This window comes from Canis lupus, chromosome 28 (assembly GCF_011100685.1).
Source record: "Canis lupus familiaris isolate Mischka breed German Shepherd chromosome 28, alternate assembly UU_Cfam_GSD_1.0, whole genome shotgun sequence".
Classification (NCBI taxonomy): domain Eukaryota; kingdom Metazoa; phylum Chordata; class Mammalia; order Carnivora; family Canidae; genus Canis; species Canis lupus.
In genome coordinates, this window is record NC_049249.1 from 36193218 (window position 1) to 36219075 (window position 25858).

The 25858-nt window shown below is 46.5% G+C and overlaps 1 long non-coding RNA gene across 1 annotated transcript in view; it reads right to left on the bottom strand.

The window, feature by feature from the left end:
- LOC119866618 overlaps positions 1 to 14748 on the bottom strand; it is a 51086-nt gene extending 36338 nt beyond the window's left edge. The window contains exon 1 of the long non-coding RNA XR_005380757.1: positions 14604 to 14748. This is a non-coding gene — a long non-coding RNA (uncharacterized LOC119866618). The remainder of the gene's footprint in view (positions 1 to 14603) is intronic.
- Between the last annotated feature and the right edge of the window lie 11110 nt (positions 14749 to 25858).

A 25858-nucleotide genomic window follows, 5' to 3' on the forward strand; every position in this document is an offset into this window, starting at 1 on the left:
TGCTCTAAGAGAGAGAAACTGCCAAGAGATAAGACAGACCCTTAGATTTTAAGCTACTCACAAATGTCCATAATTATTAGTGTCACGGTCCTGAAAGGCTCCAACCCCCGTCATCGGCGTTCAATTAGCTTTGTGATTTGGGCAGGCCTGTGCAGGAAGCAAGCTGATCAATGGTCAGAAGAGGTCAGTAAAGGAGAAAGGATGACGAGATACCCCTTTCATGATGGGGAGGTAGCATCTGACCTGAGGGAAACTGCCAGAGAAAAAGAAGAAGAGGAGGAAGCTATGACAGGTCAGAACATAGAGGCTACAACTAAGGACTTTATAAAAGCTCTGCTGATTTTCTGGTTGCTGACACCTTAGATGTTACTTCTCCTTCAACTCATATATATCGCAGCCGCAGTGAACCAAATGTTTCTGTGGCCCCAAATCCACATGCTGAAATCTAATCCCTAAAGTAATTGTATTAGCAGGTGGGGTCTTTGGGCCATGAGGGTGGAGCCCTCATGAGGAGGATTAATGCTTTTATAAAAGAGGCCCCAAGGAGCTCCCAGGTTCCTTCCACCCTGTCGAGGACACAGGAGAAGTCACCATCTCTGAACCAGAATGTGGGCTCTCACCATCCCTGAATCCGCCCCACCGTGATCTTGGACACCCGGCCTCCAGAAGTGTGAGAAGCACATGCCAGTTGTCTATAAGCCACCCAGGTTATGATATTTTTGTAATAACAGCCCAGATGAACTAGAGCAAGAGGTGATCTGACTCTCTAATAAAAGAGAACCAGAAGGAGGTACAAAGATTCAAAACAGATATTATCAGGCATCAGGAGAGGATAAGCATGTTGGAAGACCTAAGAAAAATAAAGACGTTGAATCATTCAAACACATTGGAAACGACCAAAATTCTTTTTTTTATTATTTTTTATTTATTTTTGATAGTCACACACACACACAGAGAGAGAGAGAGAGAGGCAGAGACAGAGGCAGAGGGAGAAGCAGGCTCCATGCACCAGGAGCCCGACGTGGGATTCGATCCCGGGTCTCCAGGATCGCGCCCTGGGCCAAAGGCAGGCGCTAAACCGCTGCGCCACCCAGGGATCCCCAAAATTCTTGTTCAGAAGCATATCAGGGGCAAAACAAAATGCAAAAAGAATAGCCATGAACTTGTGAGAGTTCGGCCTCCTTGGAGAACAGAGCGGCTTGTGTCAAACCAAGCTTGATGGTGGTTACAGGAATTATGAACTCTGGACAAAATCTTTAAAAAATCATGTTTGAGGGCACTGGAGCACAACCAAATTCAAGCAGAAACTGGAGGTGATTCAACTCTTGAAAGAAAAGAATCACTAGGTGTAATCCCTGCGTAATTGCTTTTCCTTCGAGAACACTCCACTCTGCATGCTGAGGGTTATGTAGAGCTCAAGGGAAGGCACAGTCCCACTGGCAGAAGGAATCAGAGGAGAAATTGGGGGCTGCCAGGGTGACTAGGAATTAAGGAAGAAATCCGATAAAGGAGAGAGGCACCAAAAAAGGAGCCCCAGCATCTGTAACTAATCGTCATCCCCAATCCCTGAATGTTCTCTGAACTGCATAGACAGAGAGACACCAAGTAAGGAGGAGGTGGGCAGCAGGAGGATAAGGTGCAGGGCACAGATTTCAGCCACCACCATCCCACAGGGAGCCAGTTGGGAATTTGAGTCACCAAGTTAAGAGGACTTTGTAATCAACGGGCTCTCCACTGTCACCCCAGAAAGACCACCTCTTGAGGGTACAGTCCTTATCCGAGGACTAAGAGACTTGCCCAAAGCCTAAGGGCAAAACTGCAATGATTTTGCACAACAAAATCTAAAATCAAGCCTGGACGAGTTCCCGATGGTCTGTCAGAAATCTAACCCCTTGTTGTCACAAAAACCAGCACCCTTCTGAGAAGCCAGCCCCTCCAGGACACATAAGTCAGTGTCCAATGTTAATAAAGCTTTAGTGGACATGCGAGGCGCCTGGGCGGCTCAGTCAGTTAAGTCAGTTAGAATTATTAGTCCAACTAGTGATTTCGGCTCAGATCAAGGTCTCAGAATCTGGAGATCCCGCCTCCCATTGGGCTCCACACTCATCGAGGAGCCTGCCTGAGAGTCTCTCTCCCTCTCCCTGCCCCTCCCCCTATACTCCTGCATGGGTGCTCAGGCTCTCTCTCTCTCTTAAATAAATCAATCTTTTTTTAAAAATTGAGTAGACACAAGAAGATACAAGAAATGTGGTTCACAGTCCAAAGGAAAAAAGTCAGTGAAGAAATAGCACAAAAACTCAAAGTTTGGAATTAGCAGAAAAGGGCCCCCAAAAAGCTGTGATAAATATGTTTATATATAACTTATATTTCATGTACATATAAATGGATTTTTATATATAAACAGCATGTAACAGTATATATATAACAGTACTTATATTTATATATAAAAGTATCAGTTTAAATATGATGAACAAAATCATTTAACTTAAAACACACAGAGAGAACAAAGTTGCCAAAAACAACCAGAACTTCAGTGACCTGTGGCTTAGGACCATGCAGCCTAAAGTGTCCCTGAAGATGAGGGGGCAGAGAAGGGGACAGAAAAAACATCTGGAGAAGTAGTGACTGACATTTTTCCAGATTTGATCAAAAGCAGCAATTTGCCAATCCAGGAAACTCTCTGAATCCCAAACTGGAGGAATACAAAGAAAACTACACTTAGGCAAAATTACAAACCACCGAAAACCATCAATGAATTTTTTTTAAATCTTAAGAGAAGGCAAAGAGGGGCACCTGGGGGGCTCAGTCAGATGAGCATCTGCCTTCAGCTCAGGTCATGATCCCAGGGTCCTGGGGTGGAGCTCAGTGTCGGGCTCCCTGCTGGGTCAGAGGGCGTCTGCTTCCCCCCTCCCCTCCCAACCCCTGCTCATGCTCTCTCTCTGTCTCTCTGTCTGAAATAAATAAATAAAACCTTTTTAAAAAAAGAGAGAGAGAGAGAGATAAGGCAAAGAAAAAAGACATATGCTGGAGAATAATGATAAAATGAAGATTTTAGGAAATAATGGAGGCCAGAATACGTTGGAACAATATCTTTAAAGAGTGAGCCTCCTACTCTTGAATTCAACTCAGGTAATGATCTCAGGGCCTTGAGATCAAGCCCTGCGTTGGGCTCTGCACTCATTGCTCATCACAGAGTCTGCCTGTTATTCTCCTTCCTCCTGCATTCTCTCCTTCTCTCTCTCTCCCTCTCTCTCATAAATAAATAAATAAATAAATAAATAAATAAATAAATAAATAAATAAATAACATCTTAAAAAATAAAAATAGGGGGTTGGGGTGACTGGGTGATGGGCACTGAGGGAGGCACTTAATGGGATGGGCACTGGGTGATATGCTATATGTTGGCAAATTGATCTCCAATAAAAATAATAATAAAATAAAAAATAAAATAAAAATAAAGACCTGAGAGGGAAAATATTCCCCTAAAATAAAGGTTAAAGACTTTTACGGATGAGGAAAACTGAGAAGACTTGTCAATAGTGTGCCTACAAGAAATACTAAAGGAAATCTCATCAGACTGAAGAGAAATGAAACAAGGTAGAAATTCAGAACTTTAGGCAGGAATCCAGACTATTGGAGGTAGTAATTACATGGGTGAATATGAAAGATTCCTTCTGTATTTTTCTTAAATGATCTGAGTTGGGGATCCCTGGGTGGCTCAGTGGTTTAGCGCTGCCTTCGGCCCAGGGAGTAATCCTGGAGTCCCGGGATGGAATCCCACGTTGGGCTCCCTGCATGGAGCCTGCTTTTCCCTCTGCCTGTCTCTCTCTCTCTCTCTCTCTCTCTGTGTCTCTCATGAATAAATAAATAAAATCTTTAAAAAAATAAAATAAACAATCTAAGAGTCGATTTACAGCTTATAGCAACATTTAAATAATATATTGTGGAAATAAATAAATAATATATTGTGGGATTTTTAACGTAGGTAGAAGATAAGTGGTCATATTATCAGAGTATACAGAAGAGTAATACCGTTAGAAAATGATGCTGTTTTGAGATTCTCCCATTATTTCTGAAGTGTAAGATGGTGGTAAGTTAACATTGCATATGGTATTCCCTACCACACACACACACACACACACACACACACACGAAAAAAGGAAAAACCACTTTTCTAGATAGAGGAATAGCCAAAAAGCCAATAGAAGGAGGTATAATAGGGCACCTGGATGGTTCAGTCAGGTAAGCCTCTACCTTGATTTTGGCTCAGGTCGTGATCTCCGCATCTTGAGACTGGTGAGCAGTGAGAAGTCTGCTTCTCCCTCCCCTCACTACTCCTCTCTCAGCTCTCTCTCTCTCTCTCAAATAAATAAATAAAATCTTTTTTTTTAATGGAGGTAGAATATTAACGAAGATTCTATAAACACACGTTAAAAAAATAGATGGAAAAGAGGAACACAAGTATAAAGAACGGAATCAATAATTAGAAAATAAGTAGATATTGTAGATTTAAACTCAACCATATTACTTAGCACATTGAAATTAAGTGCTCTAATTAAAAGGCAAATCGTCAGACTGGATCACAAAGCAAGACTCCAGAGTATTTTACAAGAGGCCAACTTTAAATATAAAAACACACAGACTGAAAGGAAAATGATGGGAAAACCTCCAGGCTCATCTTACACATGAGAAAGGAGGCCTAGCTCTGTTAACAGCTGACTTCAAACCGGAAAGGACAGCAAGAGACAAAGAGAAACATTCCAAAATAATAAAGGAGTCAATTCATGAAAAAGCCATAACAATCCTAAAAACATGTATGCACTAAAAAATGAAGCTTAAATCATAGGAAGCAAAAATCGGCAGATTTGAATTGGCAGACAAGCCCACTCTCCCCCTTCCCTCTCAGCCCATCACTTTGACCGCTTCCCATAATGGGCTTTGGGGCACGGTACTGAAAGCTTCCTTTGTGCCAAGGGTCTCCTGCTCACTTCCTCTCCTCTTTGCTAGGGTGCTTAATGGGCAGTAACCTTCCTCATAATCTGTATAATATCACCCAATTCAGTCCATTTGCTCACATACTTACTGGTTAAATACTATGCATCGGCCACCGCGATGTAACTTCTCCGATGGATTCTCATATTTCCCCCACTGGTACACGAGTCAAGATTCATGAATATGAAGGCCGATCCCGCCCCCCAAAATCATTCATCTTTTTACCCATCATGGACTTTAATGCACCATTGGGCACATATTAAACCCTTGAAGGTAGGGACACCTGGAGGGCTCAGAGGATGGAGCGTCTGCCTTCTGCCCAGGGCAAGATCCTGGGGTCCTGGGATCGAGTCCTGCATCGGGCTCCCCGCAGGGAGCCTGCTTCTCCCTCTGCCTGTGTCTCTGCCTCTCTCTCTGTGGTCTCTCATGAATAAATACATAAATCTTGAAAAATAAATAAATAACCCCTTCTGGGTATGTGATCATTGAGCATCACTGCCCCCAACCAGCCTCTAGGGAATAATCTCATTGCAGCCCAATTTAAGGAAGGGAGCCTCAGTGGCTTTCAGATTATTCATAATCATCCACTGGGGCTGCCCTGCAGTGGGCACTGTAGATCACAGGAGACGACAGGCTGACTTTAGTGGCAGGGGGATTTGTGGGCACCAGCCTGCATTGGGCCAGGCGGGGAGAAGAGGCTTTGCAGGAGGAGAGGAGGGCTTTCCTGAGATGGACTTCCATTATCCGTCCCTATCCATGCACAGCTTTTGTGGAACTCAAAACAATAAGAAGCGTGTCCAAAAGCTCTGCCGAGCCTCCATGGAGACGACAGTGTGGACAGCCTACACACGCAGAATCGGCGCCTGAAGCTATCCTACGGATACACCCACAACTGCAGAGGTGAATGCAGGGGGATAGTCACTGAAGCCCAGAAGTCATTAAAATAAAACTAGAAATCACTTTATCAATAAGAGATTGGTTAAATAAATTATGAAATGAACATAAAATGGAATGCTGTGCAAAGATGCCCCAAATATTGACTGAAGTAAAGTGAGGTAGAGGTCATTTTTAGAATAGAATCATCCTTCAATGAAAAAGAAAAGATACACATGTATATAACTAAGAGACATATATGATTATAGAAAATATATCATGTTTGCAAATTCTGGAATACGTAAAATTATTTCATATATATATATACACAGAATATATAGAATATATTCCGGAAGGATATATAGGAAAGCATATCTGTAACAAAATGGTTACTTTGAGGGCAGGGGGCTAAAATCAGGGTATAATAGACTTCTTGTTACAAACTTTTATTATTTTTTACTCGATTTATGTTCGACTTTCATAATTCTTAAAAATTGAGTGATTTTTTTTTTGTCATCAAGAGTTTAGCTGGAAGAACTTAAGGAATATTCTAGAACAAACCTACTGATTTAAGATACCGAACAAGGCCGCTGAAACTCAGGGATTTAAGTGATCTGTCCCAAGTCCCAGAGGCAATTAGAGCAGAGCTGGGCTGAGAACCCACATCCTCTGGTTCTGCTGCACTGCAGTTCAACCTTCGATTATCCACATGACCTACTGAGGTCCTACTCTGAAGGTAGCATTCATTAAGTGTAGACAGTGCCCTTGGGGGTTTCTTTAAATAAACAAAGTACTGGTGTGAATGTAAAATGATACAGCTACTTTGTTTTAAGTTTTTATTTAAGTCGTCTCTGCACCCAATGTGGGGCTCGAATTCTTGACTTTGAGATCAAGAGTCTCATGCTCTGGGGCACCTGGGTGGCTCAGTGGGTTAACCATCTGACTCTTGATTTCAGCTCAGGTCATGATCTCAGGGTTATGAGTTGGAGCCCCTCGTGGGGCTCTGCACTGGGCATGGAGCCTGCTTGAGATTCTCTTTCTCCTCCTCTCCTGACCCCACTCCACCCAACCCCAGAGCATTGCATGCACACACTCTGTCTAAAAAAAGAGTCCTATGCTCTCCTGACTGAGTCAGGCAGGCACACCAAAAATGGCATAACTATACTTTGGAAAACAGCAGCAAGTTAAAAATGCAGCTACGATATGATCCAGCAATTCCACTCCTAGGGTTACGCTGTAGAGAAATGAAATGAAAACATACATCCACGCACAAACTTGCACATGAATTAGCAGCCTTATAATCATCAAAAAAGTGGACACAGTGCAGATATCCATCAAATGATGAATGGATAAACAAAACATGGTATATCCGTATATTGGAATATTATTCAGCCATAGAATGGAACAAAACACAAATATGCTGCAACATGGATGAACCTTGAAAACACCATGCTGAGTGAAACAAGCCAGACCCCAAAGATCTCATTGTTTATGATCCCATTCATAAGAAAGTTCCAGAACGAGCAAATCCAAAGAGACAGAAGGCAGGTTTGTGGTTGCCTGGGGTTGGGGGAGTGAGGGGACTGGAAGGGAGAGTGATGGCAAAGGGAGTGGAGGTTACTTTTCTGGATGATGGATGATGGGAGTGTTCTAAGCTAACTCTGGTGATGGCAGCTGACTCAGGAACACGCTGACGGCCACCGAATTATACAAGGGCTTTGACTGGGTGAACTGTGTGGTGTGGCAAGTCTATTGCAGCAAAGCTGTTAAAATAAAAGTCTTGGCTCTGGAACTTCCCATGGGCCTGGAAGAAAGGGCTGGACATGGGGGTTCTAACAGAAAGGCTCAGACCAAGGCCTGAGACTTTGGGGAGTGGCCCCACCTGTACTCCTTTCTGCCCTGGGGGAAAAGGGAGTGAGTAGGACAGGAGCGGTGTGGATGGGCCCCCAGGGGACCCACTGCCACTTGGAAGTGGAACCACTGGAGGCTCTAGGTCCAGACCATCTATGCAGCTGCAGGATTCAAGGGACAAGGCCGAGGCCAGGTCAGAAAGTAAACATGCAGCCTCCAGCCATGGGAGCCTCCAGCTATCTGGGCTTGTGTCACAGGAGGGTCTACATAGACCATGAAGCCCCACATTCATTCCAGAACCTTCCTCTTCCAGATGCATGGGCTTCCCTTTTCTGAAATGCAGTCTCATTCTACAATCCCTAAAACCCAACCACTTTGCTCATTACTTTTCCAGGATCTATTGAGGAGCCTCCAGTGCCAGTCCTGTGCTGACCACTGGGTTTCTTCCAGCTGGTTCTTTTTTAGCTCCAGGCTTTCATTTTGGATCCCCACCCCCCCACTCCACCCCTGACAAGACACCATCCTCCCTTGGCTCCTCAATGATCAGTCCTTAGGTGCAGCCTGAATTCTTGACAAGGACCAAGCCAGACTTTAGAAATGTGGTTGCGGTTTGTGGGGCATCATTTCCTGGTGACATGTGTAAATCCAAGTCATGACAAGTAGTGTTACATAATGGATGGGTCTGTTCCTCCGTGGGGGTTTGCCCGGATTGTTATTTGCTCCCACGTACACATCTTTCCCATTAAATACCAATCAGCCGGGGATCTTTCCACGAATTGTAACACCATTTTTAAAGTATCTTTTTCTATAACGAGTATAAAGAGTAGAAGGATGCTTTAGAGCTTTCTGAAATCCAGCTGATCTCATGACTTTCAAATATGTCTACATGGCTTCACTTCTAAGAATCAGAAAAAAAAAATATATTTTTCTGAAGCAATCTCGACTCCTTCGTTAGCTCAAATGTCTGTGCTCTGTTCACAAGAGATTGATCCATGATGCTACAAGACAAATACTAACTGAGCCGTGTGACCTTTGGACCAGCCCTGATTTATTCTATAAAATGGGAATAATAATGTCACATACTTAATAGAGGTGTGTTTTTTTTTTTTTAAATGAAGAATGTGTGGGAGCATTTAGCCCATGGCTGGCACAGGGGAACCACTCAGTGAAAGCTAGCTGCCATGTTATGTCATGTCATTTACTCTACACAAAGGTTAGTGTAGGAGGGAGCGGCGAGGGAGGAGATTTGAACACAAGGCCGCGCAACCTCAGTGTGCAGAACGTTGTTACACTTTCCGCAGCACATAAAGCCCTCAGCCCAAGGCCTAGCACTCAGGAAACATCAGATACGTGCAATAAATCATAGTGAGCATGGCTATAAACCAGGGTCTGCTCGAGCCGGGGCTTCACAACTGGATCTAAACAAATTTGCAGATGCATAAAGACCCAAAATCAAAGGGGAAAAAAACTGTTTTAGAATAATGAATTATGACCCTTTCCCTTCATTTTATAAAGTCAAATAAACATCTGGGAGGAAGGAAAGCTTTGTGAAGGAGGTTTGTAATCATTATAAGTGGAGATAGGGCATTCTGGAAGCGTGAGCATTCTTAGAGACCGTCACAGAATAGAGATGCCCCAATGGAAGCTAAGGGGAAGCTCAGGTATTTGTTCCAAGACCATCCGAGTGACCTCTCCTCAGATAAGTTAACATACAAAACAATAAAAAAAAGGAAACCCCACAATTTCTGCCCACTTTTTTTTTTTTTTTTTTTTGGAAAGCTTGAGAAATGTACCAGTTTGGAGGTAACCATGATAAAGAACTAAAGATCATTTCCTATTTTTTTACTGAGATGTTATGGCCAGCTCTCACTCACAGTGGACAAGAAGGAAGGCTTGTAAGAAAAGTAAAATGGATTAATAGTTTAAAAAAATAATAATAATAAAGTTAGCTCTCTCAAGGGTCAGAGCCAAAAGGTTCCTGAAAGTGAGGACCCCAATAGCACAGGTCATGTCCTTCTCTGTCCCCAAAACCCTGAAATGCTTCCTATTTCTTGACAAGGGTCTAGCACCACATGGTGATAGTTCACTAAAAGCTTTCTAGGTGCTAGGTGGGTACTGTGCAAAGTGCTTCTCGGACATGGCTCCTAGCACCCAGCCTCAGGGATTACCGATGCCAGAGCCCGGATTCCGATCCAACATGGGCACCCTCACCCCCACCCCAGGGTACAGAGCTGCTGGTGAGCCTCGCTACCTGTTACTACAAATCTTTATAACAACTCCCATGCTTTCCTGCCCCTATCTCTTTGCTTCTGTTGTTCTCTCTGCGAAAATGCCACCCCACCCAGTCTGTTGAAAGCCAATCCCTCCCCCGAGAGACAGTTGCACCCTCACCACATCCCCCGACCTCTCAAGTTCCTCAACTGTGTCCCTACCTGCCTTTCCACATGTATGACATCTGGTGCCTCTCTTAATGAAACCAGAAGGGTGTATGGAGGCTCACAGTGTCCCGGAAAGTGCTGATGCTTTCCCACCAGATTTTGAATCTCGCCTCTGCTTTCCATTCACTATGTGATCTTGGATAAGCTCTTTAGATTTCCCATCTGTAAAACAGAGGCAACAATTCCCACTTGGAAGAGTTCCCATGAGGGTTTGGTGGGGTGACCCGTGATAAGCCCCCTCTTCCTTTCCCTCTACACAGACAGCAGCTGCTTCCCCTGGTGGCAAGCTGGTATTTCTCTTGCTACCTGGTTAGGTTGTGTGAGACATGCCATGGACCATGTGTTATTCATCTTGTGTTTCCTGCTTGGCCCCATGCACGTGGTAGGACCTCTAGGACTCCCAGTCAAACTGAACTTTAATGCATGTCTCCCCCAGAACATAGAGTAAATGCTTATGTCGCCCTGGTCTATTCAGTCTGGATCTCCTAATACACACAGCCCGGGTGGCACAGCGGTTTAACGCTGCCTTCAGCCCAGGGTGTGATCCTGGAGTCCCGGGATCGAGTCCCACGTTGGGCTCCCTGCATAGAGCCTGCTTCTCCCTCTGCCTGTGTCTCTGCCTCTCTTTCTCTCTGTGTGTGTCTCTCATGAATAAATAAATAAAATCTTTAAAAAAAAATTTTTTTAAAGAATCATTCAGAGTTATTAACTTTTAGTAACAGTCTTTGCAAAGAACATCTAAATCTTTAGTAGGAGCTGTGTTTACATAAATATTTATTGGTTTTAAGGATTTCAGGGTATATTGTAACAATACTTCCAGGCATAGTTCCTATTATTGCTCAGAATAGACTGAATTTAATTTTTCATGTTCTGTTCTTAGTTATTAAGGACACATTGCCCTGCCCTGGTATCTCTGGAGCCACCAACATAAAAAAGCAAGCAGAGAAAGGACAGAATGATTCCAGGATCCTTGGTCAGCATTATCATTCACCAGCGCTGGGATTGTGGATGACTCAATAAATTCCTCTCGGCCTCTATTTCTACCTCTGTAAAGTGGGGGTATTACTAGTATCGCCCTTGCAGTGATGTTATGAGAATCCAGTCAGAAAGCGTAGGCAAAAGTGCCTGCTGACATGAAAGAAACACAATCTTAGTGATAATTATGGGCATTGCACTATTGCAGCTGTCTACCAAACACAACTCTGAGCTTCCTGGATATCTGGTCACGAGGGAAAACCACAATTTATATATTTAGTAAGAGGAAGCTTAACATTTCTTTGGGAAAGAAACTCTATGCTCAGGGGAATGTGCCATGCTGATACACACAGGAGAGCAGCAAATTTTCTAATGAATGATGTGTTGTGGGCCATCTTGGAAAGAACAGAGACATTCTTCTTGGAAGCATTTCTCACAGTGACACTTGAGAAAAGTTGAGAACATAGTATCGGCTCATCACTAAGTGAGGGAGCTCCTGGCAGCCGAATTTCCTGCTCCTGGCAGAGCATTTCTTGGGCTGGAGAATTTCTCAATATCAGAGAATGGCTTCATTATCTATAGGTCCTCCACATGGCACAAAACAGAGAGAGAGAGAGAAAGAGAGAAAGAGAACATTCGTCATCAGGTGTCAGCTTCACCTACTCAAAGGGCAGAGAATCTAGGATCCATGATTTCCTATAATAGTCTCATTTGACAAGCTAGAAAGAGATGAACATCTTTACTAAGACATAGCAGTTCACCAAGAGAAAAATCCCTAACTAAAACACTCCCTGGTCCCAAAGAAAACCATTAAGCTACAATTTATAATGAGTAGCACAACCCTCATTTGGGTAATGCTCATATATTCAGCAAATGTGTACTGGACCTAACAATATTATTATTGGTAAAAGCATATAATAAACATAATAGCAAACATTTACTGAGCCAAGAACAGTTGTGGACATTTGGGTCTTAAATAGAGAACTGGATGCCTGGTCTGTGTCCTGGGGGAAGGAGCTAGGAGAGGGCTGAAGGCTGGGATGGTTACCTTGAGGATGTGAAAGTAGATCTTGTAGCGAAGAATGGGGAGACCCAGTCTGCAGGATGAAAAATCCCTGCGTGTGAGGTAAACACGTTCAAGAAGTAGGGTGAAGGATTGCTCGTACTAGGCAGAGGGAGGTTCCAGTATTGACCCCCACCCGTGCAAAGAGCAAGTCTACAGTTGAGTATTTCACTGAAGTCAATCAAACATCACAAACACGTACCTGCATGTCTGGAATCTTCTATCTGACCAGCCCCCACCCTGTCCAAGGCATCGTCCTCTCTTCCTGGACAGTCATGGCCATTTCCTAACTGGGCCCTCCCACCATGCTCTGTACAGTGGCCAGAGTGAGCATTCTGGGTGGCAGATCTGACTTCGTCACTGCTCCCACTCGAAATGAGTCTGCAGTGGCCCCCACACCCTCAGAAAAAAGGTGTGCTCTTCAGAAGGGCTCCAAAGACCCTTCCTGACCTGTTCCCACCAACCTCCCCAGACTCCGCTTCCCAGAATTCCTCTGTCCTCTGAGGTCTCCTTCTGGACCCTCACCTCCTGGCCTGGCACAAGCCTCATCCACTTCCCTCCTCTCTCTTTGCCAGGCTGGCTTCTCATGCTTCTGGGTCACGTTCATGAACCATCTCCCTGTCCCTGTGTGTTCCTCCCATGGTGAAGCCACCCCTCTAGCTACCATTGCCCACTGGCCCTGCCCAACTGATGTTGACAGTAACAGGCCAGTGGCAAGCTCAGGGTGGGTGTCCAGGAATGTTGAAGGAATGAGCATATCAAAGAAAGGCAGAAAAACACCAACAAGGCCAGCTCCGATTCCAGTCTAGGCTAAACCACAGCAGGTGGAGGGGCCATCTTAGATCAACCAGCTCCTCGACTCTGCGGAGCCAAACCAACCACAGGCACTTTGTGTGAGAGGCCGGAGTTCCTCTTGTGTCCATTACAGTGATGTTTCTCTAACCCACACAAACACCAGTCTTCCTCCGTGGTACCATCCCTTCCTTTGAGATGAGTCCCACCCTCGTATTTTAAATGTCAGTACACTGCGTACTTCAGAGCATCTTCCTTCATGAGCTCTGAAGTGCCCATCCACAGAATGATCTAATACATAGCCTAGGCCCCCAGGGTTTGAGGTGGGGTTTTTAGCCACTGTTATGCAATCAACTGATCTTTCCCTTCAGTGACATCTAGTTCAGTACAATCTCTCACTTAGACTGCAAAATATGGACTTCTCAGAATTTTGATGTTGAGTGTCCACTGTAAGTGAAAATAGTGGAATTGAATGGCCGTGGGTTTACCTACAATCACCTGAATCCCCCTCCCCTTCCCCATACACACACCACACACTCCAGGCATCTGGAACCTCCAGAGCGGGATTCAACACCAAGTTGGCCGAACCCAACAAGACTCACTGGGGATCTCAAGGAAAATGGATAGACCCGCTGAGTATGATCAGAAAGTCTGAACTGAAAACACCAACAATGCTTTGTTTCCACACAAAACGTAGCCCCTTGGGAAATTACACTTGGGTGATTTATGGAATGTGGGCCTTTAGCTGTCTCACACTTTGCAGTGCCGACAAAGACAACAATAATGTATAATTGATTCCACTTGGATCTCAGCGAGTCAATAAAGAACTTTGTTTATACATAATTTTGTTGGGCAAATCTCCCAGATGGTACTGAAATGTTGCATTTTTAAGAAGTTGCGTTTGGTCCAGGAGGATCATAAATTATAAAGATAATGTGTCTTTTGTATCATTACAGTCATATAATTGTAATCACAATTAGAGTCACTGTGAGATCTAACTACATTCTATTTAAGTATTACTCTCAACATTTTTAAAGCTTCATTTATTTAAGAGCCAAAAGTCAAAATAAGGGCTACAGAACCCCCGAGCTCCGCCTGCTAATGCAAGGGTAATTTTACAAATTAAAATCTATCGTGAAAATAAAAATTTGCTATTCTTAACCATAGGAATCAGCAGCACAAATATAAACTTCAGTGGGTTTAGGTTAACTTTCTCAATCTATAGAAAGATGCTTTTTAGCTAGGTTCCTGGAAAACTAACACTTTATCTCTGCAATAATCTTCCACTCATCAAAACATGTAATTTGCGCTTTTATTAAAGATAAAATTATGTTTCTCTCTTATTGCTGCATCGCACAAAAATGCTCGAACAGATTATCATGAAATTGGGAGGATAGGTTTGGCAGAACTTGGAAGGTTCCGGCTTATGAAATGCTTCTGGGGGCCCCTGGTGGGTTCACCTCAGAGAGCCTGGCTGGTGTCCTGGTGTGGCTGAGACCGGCACCCCAGCGCACCCCACCTGGTCCCTCCCCAAGGAGCCACAAGCCCTGCATACTAAGGCACTGTAGACAGAGAAAGCAAGCCGTAGTTTCAAAAATAAGCCCCCAAATGGAAATTACCCAGGCAGAGGCTCCAGATTGTAGGCGTTGGCTTATAAATCGAGCTGCGTCTCCGGAGGGTGACGCCGTGTTCACCTGCTCCAGGTGAGAGGCCTCGGGGACTCGGGTATCAGGATAGTTAATGATTCTCTCAAGTGATGGCAGGAAGCCCAGCTGCCTCCTGCACAGATGGGAGGAGATTCGGGGCAAGGGAGGAAGCCTTGGAGAAGGGACTAGAACAGCAGTTCTCAGACTTGAGGGAGCATCCCAATCACCGGCGGGACACGCTCATCCCAGATGGCGGGGCTGCACCCCCCAGAGATTCTGATTGGAGGGCGTGGAAGGGGGCCTGAGCATTTGCAGTCCTCACGAGTCCCCAGATGCTGCTGCGGGTCCCGACACCACAGGTGTGAACACAGCACCCGAGCAGGGCCTGTTAGAAACGCAGACTCTCCAACCCACCCCAGAACCTACTGATTCAAATCCACAGCTTAACAAGGTTCTCCAGGTGGTTCGTGTGCACATTAAAGTTTGGAAAGCACCATACTGCGTGATATTTAAGGCACTTTGGGTCCCTGGATTCAACTACTTCTGCAGCCAGATGGTTCCGATATGGGGTTGTGCGCCTGCGCGCGGGCACAGGTGTTTGCCGGAGAAGGGAAGGTGTGGTTGGCTCTCAGCCCTGGACGGCCTTTCCCCACTCCCTCTCCCCTCCCAGGCACACAGACCAGAGTAAGGCTGTGCGTCTAGCCTGCCAGGTAACCAGCTGATGCACGTGCCCCCAGCCAGTGCACCGATCCTCACACCATAGCAGCTGCCCGTCCTTGAGAGGCGCCCCGACCCTGTGCCCGACATCAAGGTGGCAACGGTCCTGACTCCTTGGTCCCCCCACAGCATAGCCTCGGCCCACAGATGTTGGTGGGTTGACAGAAGGGCTGCTGGCCAAGGACCTGCGGTGAGACACACAGCACCTGCTCGTGCTGTGATCCCCCAAGCCCTCCCCAGCCCTGCCCCCCACCTTCACACCCAATTTCCCCCAGCCCCCAGAGCCCATGTGGAGCACAGCCCACTTGCCCCAGACTCTCCCGACTCACAGCTCCTCTCTGGAAATGACTTGGTCCTGCTGCTTAGCCCCTGGAACACAGATGTTAGGGTCACAGTGGAGAGAAGGAAGGGACAAGCTTTTTCTATAAAGGGCCAAATGGTTAATATTTTAGACTCTGTGAGCCACACAGTCTCCGTTATGCAACTTCTTAACTCAGCCCGTGTTGCTTAAAACCAGGCGTAGACGACATGTCAGCCAACAGACATGGCCACGTTCCAACAAAGCTTTATTTATGGACGCTGACATTTGAATTTCGTATAGTTTTCATGTATTACAAAATATTATTCCTCTTTTGATTTTTTTTTCCCAACCATCCAAAAATGTAAAAGTTCTTATCGCATGGGCCATACAAATAACAGGAAACAGGCAGCAAGCTGGATTTGGCTCACGGGCCATAGCCTGACCTCATCGAGAGGGCAAGTACAAGGTTAAGGTCAGATCCTGGCTGGGTGTCTGACTGTGTGGCCTTAACCCACCCACTTAACCTCTTCCTAGCACCTGCTTCAGAGGGCTGCTGCCAAGGGGAAATGAGAGGACACAGGCTGTGCCTTAGTGACGAATACGTGGTGGTGGTTACTGTTGTTGTCACAGCTAATGGAGGGGCGCCTGGCTGGCTCAGTCGGCAGAGCACGAGGCTCTTGATCTCAGGGTCATGAGTTCAAGCCCCAGGTTGGGCGTGGAGCCTACTTAATCATTTAATTAAGCCAATGAAAACCAAGTTCAGGAAAGACCAAGGTGCTTTATTCAAGAAACAGTCCCCCATTTATTAAACACTGTTGAGAATATGGGCTCTTTAGAGGAGAGTGGGGTCTCTCCACAGTGCCCCAACTTGCAGGGGTTCTGTGGCTGCTGAGGTCCCCAGGAAGCCACACTAAAGCACCCAGGGGAATATAAAAAATAGTGAAAGGGAATAAAGGGGAAAGGAGAAAAAATAAGTGGGAAATATCAGAAAGGGAGACAGAACATGAGAAACTCCTAACTCTGGGAAACGAACTAGGGGTGGTAGAAGGGGAGGTGGGTGGGGGGTGAGGGTGACTGGGTGATGGGCACTGAGGTGGGCACTGACAGGATGAGCACTGGGTGTTATTCTAAATGTTGGTAAATTGAACACCAATAAAAAATAAATTTATTAAAAATAATAATAATAATATAATAATAATAATAAAGCACCCAGGAGCTACCTGGGACGTGCCAGAAAGTAGGGCAAGTGTAGACCTGGGCCGCAGTGGCCAGGATAAGCCCTAATCCAAACTTGTCTCAGAAGTAAGAGAGCCAAGGGGGCCGCTGAAGAGGCTGGAAATGGGTCTGGCTCTCCCCTCTGCGAGCCCTATGACAGCCTGGTAATTCAGCATCTCTGAACCTTGGCTGCATCATCTATCCTATATTTGCTAATTGGTTTGACAAATATTTATTGAATAACCACTCTATGCCAGCTACTGCTGTCAGCGCTACAGGAACAAAGGTAGAGGACATAAAAAATAGAGGGAGATGATGGATCTGGAGATAGATGAGAGTTGGGTGGATGGATAGACAGATAATAAATAGATGGGTGGATGGATGGTAGATAGTAACATAGCTGCCATCAGCAACTTCTTGGCTTAGGGGAATAGTTTGATGAGCTTGTTGGGTTGTGCCAGGTGAGGCCCGGAGGCTGCAGGGTCAGCCTGCAGGGGCGATTCTCCAGCTGGCTGCTGTAAGGTGGTGGGGGCGACGGGACTCTGGCCCACCGGACAGCCTGATTTACACAGGAAGGGGTCCCCATCCTGCGTGACTGCCCAAATTTTCCAAAGAAACTAAAACTGTGGCAGTGCGCCAAATGTTCAATGTTGGGCCTCTATCTCAAAAACGTTTTAACGCTGGGGTCCAAACGATGCACACCTGTGAGCCGAACGTATCTGGCCTGCAGGCCACCAGTCGGTGATCTCTGATTCAGAAAGACACTGTAGAAGAGCAGACACACGGGGTGCAGCAGGGGTGTGAGGCGGGAGGACAGAGACGGAGGCTGATGGGGCGAGGCCAGGGCATCGAGGTCAGCAGGCTCTGAAGGACAAAGACGCCTCATGTCAGCGCTGCGCTGCCCCGGCCGTGCCATCGACAACCTCATCCCGGGGCAGACCTTGGGTGGATCCGCCTGGCGTGAGTGTTGTGGAAAGAGATGCAGGAAGGGGGCGGGATGCCCGGCAAGAGCAGGAACCCAGAAGGCCCTTGGAAATGGCAAAATCAGCGTGGATGAGGAACAGGAGGTTGGGGTCCACGGGAGTGTCAAGGGCAGGGTGCCTCCCGCCCGCAGCCGGGTTCAACAGCGGAGTGTGCAAAGCCTGGCCCCGTCCTCACCGGCTCTACCTGGACGGACAGACGACTCCGGCTCTGCTGACCTCATGGACCAAATCAGCTGATTATACACGAGGAGGGGCCTACCCAGGCAGCTGCTGCGTGGCCAGAAGTTGTGCCTCAGAACATTTAGTCCTCAGGACACTTGGGGTGCGGGGGGGAGGCTTCACTCCCACAAGGAAAGCGAGGAGCACACAGCGGACCGTGTGCCACAGTCAGAGAGTAAAGGGCACACCCTGAAATCCACCCCGGGTCTGCCGGCCGGTTCCCTCCACTGTGACGTTGTGTTTCTCGTCGTGTCGTTGTGCTGGTGTCGAAGCCCATCAGGAGAAGAGAGACACTGGCAAAGGTCAGCAGAGGTGGAGAGAGACGGCACAGCAGGCCCTGAGCGGGCATCTCCCAGCCACGCCCGTCCTCCTCCTGTCCCCTGTCGCCGTTGCTGAAGGCCCGTGTGCTCGGGGCCGAAGCCCCGTTCTCCACTTGTACCTGTCGCGTGACCGCAGACATGGCTCTTCTTGGAGCCTCACCTCTGACATGGGAGTAACAGCGTTCCCGTCCCTTCTGTGAAAGGTTGTATGATGGAAAGCACTCAGGTAGGTCCCGCTGGGATAGAGGTTTTGTGCCTGGGTTGGGTTGGGTTTCATCTTTGGTATTGGGGTGACCTTCTGCACCTCCTGCACGCCTCAGCTCAAGAAGGAAACCCTGACTCTGCGACAGTCGTGAACCACTTAATGTCACCCAACTCCTAATCTATGGCATGACTCGTCATCACACCACCACGTCCCTTCCCTGGGGGACTCATGGTTGGCCTTTCAGATGGACCCAAAAGTCCCCTGGGCTGTAGAGACCCATTGTAGTGGGCGGGGGCTCTCCCGGCCCAAGAGAACTGGAACCATTTGGGGGACCAGGCAACCAGCATTCAGGTCACCTGGTGTTTCTGCTTCTGCTGAACCCCCAACCTCCAGCTTACCCCCACCTTGCTTCCAGGTGGGCCTCTGCTCTCCAGGCCGAAATGACCAACACTTCCCCATCAAACCCTACCTGTCCAGTGTTCTGGTTTTCCCAACTGTGGGAGCACCAGTGGGCCCATGTGCAGCCCAGTGTCACTGCAGCCAGCCTCCCAGGGGGCACATTTACATTTTGGTGGGGCCTCTGCTGCCTGAATTCAGACACTAGCTAAAGGCGGATTCTGAGACACAGGAATGAGGGCCACTGGGCTTGTTCACTGGGGGCTCTGCGTACAGGTAGGGTTCCCCCCAAGCATGCGGGTTCTGCAGCCCTCATTCTAACTCTGAGCAAGATTCCCACTGAAGCTCCACGTAGGCTGCACACGAAGATGCTCACCGTCCTAATTCCACAGGGACTAACTTCTCACTTTGTTTTTGCTTAAGTAGATCCACTGGTCCTGGACTTCATGGCACACTGCAGCCCCATCCGTCCCAGGCTGTGTCCTGGACAGTAGAGGGGTGACCAGGGCCAAGTTCAGTGACTCTAGTGTTGGGAATTTCTTTTGAACCCAAAACAGTGGGAACAGGGGCCAAAGTGCCTCATCCTGTTCAGTCTGCCCCGCCAGGACCAACCAATTATCCTCACGTCGGTTGCCGCCACCAGCACGAAAATAAAAGGTATTTGTCTCCATACCACCTAAAAGCATTACTTCTTTCACTAATTTTGTAATTTAATAAAAAAAAAAAAGCAGTCAACTTGGCTTGATATGATCCATCCTTTATATACCAAAGGGATAGGCATTACTGCTTTAAATTAAATATAACTTCAAAATGTGTCACTTGGATGCCACCATCCCTTAAGCCCTTTAAACTGCATTCTCTTGGAAACAACGTGACATTTTAGCTGAACACAGTGTCTTTTTTTTTTCCAGTTGTGAATGAGTGTTTTATGTCCTGCGAAAATCAAAAGGAAATTTTTGCTGTTATGATTTTATTATGCTTCTTTATAGTATCGTTTGCTTTTGTGAAGTTAAAGAAAGCAGTGGAGTGGAAACCAGTAACAAATAGGGCATATTGAAATGGGGCTCCATAGCTTAGAGTTTCCATTCATTTAATTGGGGAGAAAAGTGTGTGTTTGTTTGGATATCTAATTATTGGGAAAGGAGAGGTTCATTTGTCTGAGTTAATATCCCTTAACCAAGTTAAAAATTAGCATACATCTCTTTAATTACACCTTGGAGTGACAGCATCATGCATCAGCCACTCGCACAGGCCCATTTGCCACCGATCCCCTCCGTCTAATCTCTGAATGAGGCTGGGAGGGGATGTTCTGACCACCTGCTCCCCCTGCCCCCCCCACACACACTACCTATTGCTGAAGAGACATAAGGTCCCCTCCCCGGGAGCCTCCACCTGCCCCTTTGTCATCACCGGCTGGAAGCCAGCGTGACCCTAGATGACCAACCTCCCTCCATGTGCTCGGCCAGCATACCCTCCGATCTGTAGGTGCCTTGGTGCATAGATGTGCACAATCACCGCAGAATGAATGAATGAATGAGTGAATGAATGAATGAATGATATTTTAACAAATGCTTGTGAGCCCTCCTCTATGGCATCACAAGGCACATGGGTTACTAGTCAACCTATGAAGTCAGGTTGTCATCAGCCCTTGCTGAAACAGTCATGGGTCTGAGACCGTGTCCCCTGGAGGTCGAGAACGGAAGGAGCCTTTCCTGCCGCGACTTACGAGGGTTTTTTTTTTTTTTTTTAGGATCTTATTTATTTATTTATGAGAGACATAGAGAGACAGAGACATAGGCAGAGGGAGAAGCAGGCTTCCCACAAGGAGCCCGATGTGGGACTTTATCCCAGGACCCCGGAATCACGACCTGAGCCCCCCAGGCGTCCCTATGCGTTAACTTCCTAAGCGCCTCGCCCGGGGGGTCCGTTCATCACCTGCCTTAATATCACTGAAAACAGATGACCTGCAGCTTACGTGTCCCACAACCGAGAGATGGTGGCAGGAGGACTAGAACTGAAGTGCACGAAGTTACTATTGAAAAGGATGTTTATACGGCACTTATAATAACATGAAAAATTGTTTATGATCTAATACTAACAGGAAGAAGGGATCCCTGGGTGGCGCAGCGGTTTAGCGCCTGCCTTTGGCCCAGGGCGCGATCCTGGAGACCCGGGATCGAATCCCACGTCGGGCTACCGGTGCATGGAGCCTGCTTCTCCCTCTGCCTGTGTCTCTGCCTCTCTCTCTCTCTGTGTGACTATCATAAATAAATAAATAAATAAATAAATAAATAAATAAATAAATAAATAAATAAATAAATAAATCAAACTAACAGGAAGCAAAATAGTCTGGTCCATATAACGTTATATGAAGACTATTATGACAAATGTATTTTTTTTTAAGAAATCGGAGAATTCTAATATACCAGAAGAAAGCAGCAAGAACGGTATCTTTGGATGATGAGTTTGGGATGTTTACTCCTCCCTTTGACCAGAGTTTCCACAGTGAGCTTGTCGTACTGTTACTGTATAAAGAAATCGTGGAGAAGGGACTCTAGTCACCTCCACGCCCACAGCCAGCTTAGATTACTATCGTTGGCTTTCCGGAAAACACGGTTCTGGTGACATCTGTGTAGCCAGGAGGCTTTCCCATCCCTGGAGGGCTGCTGGGTCCATGCCACAGGCCAGTCCAAGCCCCAGGGCACCCATCCTTTCCATTGACTGAGGACTCAGTTTCCCGATAACAGGGGCGGGGGAGGAATGGGGCTCCTACCTCCACCTGTCTCGTTAATTATTCAAGCTTGGATGCTGCACTGCCTCCGGAATTACATTTCCAAGATGCTTTAAAATCAATAACTAATTTATACCCGGTCCTCTAAGAAGGAGTTAGGAGTTATTTTTCATCTCATTAAAATGTAACCTCACTTAAGCCACGACCGGTGCTGGATTCGGCTCAGGGTGGGACCGACTCCCGGGGCGAGATGGCCAGGCCTCGAGGGTGAGGAGGGTGCCTGGGTGCTACTGCTGCCCGGGAAGCCCGAGGTGCTGGGCCCAAGAGCAAAGCCCCCGCAGTCACAGAGGAGGGGCCATCTGGGCTCCCACTAGGAAATTTGTCATTGTCCCACCCTGTGAATTCACTTTAGGGATTCTAGAAGCGGGTGAGGATTGCATGTGGAAGCGTGTAGGAATTGTTGCGGACTGTTCTAGAAATCCTGCTAGAAGTGCCGATGGCACGTGGCTATAACTGCTAGGGCACCCTCCACATTGACGTACCCTCTGCGTTGTCTGCCCAGGGAAACCAGCATATGGTCACATGCTTCCTATCATGTTTCATTTTTATATAAAAATCGTTAAGGTTGTATTTAATAGCACCTCAAGGAATGCTGTCATGGGAACAAAATCCCTTTTTAAATCGCATATTGAAACATTAGTCACTTGAGTTCACAAAGATAGGATAAAAAAAAATTTTATCACAGTACCATTTAGTTATAAAGGCACTAGAATCCATCTACTCCCAAATTTCCAGGGCACATTTCCTTTGATCCATTGGTATTTCTGAAATCCAACAATCAAAACTGCTCTAACAAGTGGCCGTGCACATGGCCTGGGTCCGAATCTTCTCTCTCCCTAAATCCCACCATCCTGTGCAACCCAGCTCCGGTGCTGGCTCCTCCTGTCGTGCCCCAGATGAGGCTGGGGGCTGTGTCCTCCAGACATCTCGGTTCTCTGTCTTCTTCCTGGACCCTCTGGCTCCCGTGATTACTGGTCCAAACCCATCACCATTCCTCCCCTGGTGTGAGGCAGAGCCATCCACACACCAGTTTCTGGGAAGAGAAGAGGAAGGGAACGCTAATGTTTAGGAAATAGTGAGACCATGAGGTCGGGGAGTAAACGATAGGAGGCAGGGGGTGCGAGGTCATCCCACAAAGGGAGAAGGGAGTCACTTTTGAACACCCTTGAATGCGTTGCTGAGGTACTTGTTCTTCATTCTGTAGGTAATAGGGAGCCACTGATGGTTTCCAAGCATAGGAGTGAGGTGATCAGAGATGCGGTCTTTGAAGGTCTTGCAAGAAAGATGAGAGCTGGAAAACACCACCCTACCCTTCCAGCCAGAAGTCAGATGGCCCCATTTGAGACCCTCCCCCATTTCTTCTAGTCTCTGTTTAGGAAGACTCCTTCCAACCTTGTGGCTCAGCATCTCTGTCCTCCTGTGCCTCATCTTCCCGGTATCTGTTAGCATCTTGCAGTGGGTTTTATGCCACATATTCCTTCCCCAACAGCGTCTGCAGCAGTAATGGGTACCACCCCTGCTTCTTGTCTCTCTGCCTGATTTCAAACCTGTCTTATTTCAAAAGAGGTTCTGAACAGATTGTTGGTGGTAAAGCAATTAGACGAATGTATGGATAAATGGACACATGAAGGCACAAGTGAAGGCTTGAGGGAATGCCAGCTTCCACTGTCCCAGAAGCCTCTGCTGCTCCCACAGCCCATAGGGACCAGGTTGGCCATGACCCGGGCACCCAAAGCAAATGGTATGAAGGAGACTCTGGGGCTCCTGCCTTCATGTCTCTGGGCACCAAGGGGACCAGCCTCATGGACCCAGCATCCCGGCCTTCTCCCTGTCACTGTTCTCCCTCGTGACACTCTTCATCCTCCTCATCTTATTCCTAAGGATAGAGGCCTTCTCTAATGCTAACTTTTGCAAAGATCATTAGAGCACAAGGTCCTCGACATGTCAAATCTTCCTTAATCACTCATCCTTGGCCACTTTCCTTTAGATAAATAGAAACCCATATTGCTTTGGCTGATCAAACTGGGGTCCACAGAGATGCGCAGATCTCTGCCAGTCAAGCCTCCGTACCGTGAGTCCACCCCAGATCTGCCCACCTTTCCCAGGTGATCTAGGTCCCTAGGGGAGAGAGGATTTTTTGTTTGCTTGCTTGCTTGCTTGCTTGTTTTAACATAGGCTCCATGCCCAGCACAAAGCCCAACGTGGAGTTTGAACTCAACTTGAGAACCGAGCTGAAATCAAGAGTCAAACACTTAACCAAATGTACCACCCAGGTGTCCCCGAGAGCATTTTTTAAAATTCTACCTTCAGATAAATATTATGAAAGAATCTGGACTGAGAAGAAATACAATGGGTGTTGGAAAGATAAATAGATCCTGCGTCTCCAAGTTATGCATATTTGTTAAAATAGCCTGTACCCCAGGATCTTTATTTATGATTTTGAAAAGCAAACTGTTTGGAAAGCTATAATAACTTTAACTACAGCATAAAGGAAGGTACTATGTAGCATGATTTGCCTGCCATTATGTTATTTGTACTGTATAGATACAAATTTTCAGAATCAGATGTTTTATGGGAAATCATTACAATTCTGAAAATGTGACTGAACTTTTCCTAAACGTATCAAAACTAGAACAGCTTGTGAGCATACATAATTGACAACAAAGTTTATGAGGCAGTAGATGTCTACAAATATCAACAGAAATTTAACAGAACTATGTCGAAATTTGTTTTGTATATTACAGTCAGAAAAACAAATGCTCTCCGGCATGTATCTACCATTCACGTAGTTGGTGGCAATGAGCCCATTCGCAGAAGGGTAAAATTATTGGATGAGATCTCTGGGGCTTGACACTGATGGGGCTGCCATGGACAGCCATGCAGGTTGTGCACTGAACAACTGCAGGAGACCGCTGGGACATAAAGAATGACGTAAAAGGCGTTCCTGGAACTGCATGGTGCACAGCCCACACAGCGGCAGAGTTCATGAGTCGTGTTGAGGGAGAAGCAGGATCCACTCGTGTGCCCCCCGAAGAACACAAGCAAGAAAGAAGGCAAACTTGCACTCCTATTAAAAACAAAAAACCAAAACAACTCCCTAAACCCTTGTGCACTGTCCGTGGGAATGTAAATTGGTGCAGCCACTATGGAAAACAGCGTGGAGGTTCCTCAAAAAATTAAAAATAGGCCTATCATATGATCCGGCATCCTACTTCTGTGTATATATTTGAGGAAAAGAAAAACACCGACTCTGAATGGGTCACGCACGCGTGCCCGCTGCAGCATTACTTACTGCGCCAAGACATGGAAACAGCCTTGGAGTCTGCTGCTGGATGAACAGGTAAAGAAACTGTACCTGTACAAACACCTGTATACACCCACACATGGTGGGATGTTACTCAGCTGTGAAAACAAATAAAATCTTGCGCTTTGCAACCACATGAATGGGCCTTGAGGCTTTATGCTGAATGAAATAAGTCAGAGAAAAACAAATACTATTTGATCTCACTTGTGTGTACAATCTTACCCAAAAAAGCCAAGCTCGTAGATACAGAGAACAGACTGATGATTTCCAGAAGTGGGGGTTGGAAGAGTGAAAGGAGTGAAGGAAGTCAAAAGGTACAAATTTCTGATTATTAAAAAAAAAAGGAGGGGGGCATCTGGGTGGCTCAGAGATTGAGTTTCTGCCTTTGGCTCAGGTGTGATCCTGGGGTCCTGGGATCGAGTCCCACCTCCGGCTCCTTGCAGGGAGCCTGCTTCTCCCTTGGCCTCTGCCTCTCTCTGTGTGTCTCTCATAAATAAATAACTAAAACTTTACAAAAGAAAAAAAAAAAAGAAGGGGCACCAGGGTGGCTCAGTAGGTGAAGCATCTACCTTCAGCTCAGGTCATGATCCCGGGGTCCTGGGACAGAGCCTTGCATCAGACGGAGCCCGCTTCTCCCTCTCCCTCTGCCTACCACTCCCCCTGCTTATGCTCTCTTGCTCTCTCTCTCTCAAATAAATAAATAAAATATTTTTTTAAAAAAAGAAAATGGATTTGGATCCCTGGGTGACTCAGCGGTTTAGTGCCTGCCTTTGGTCC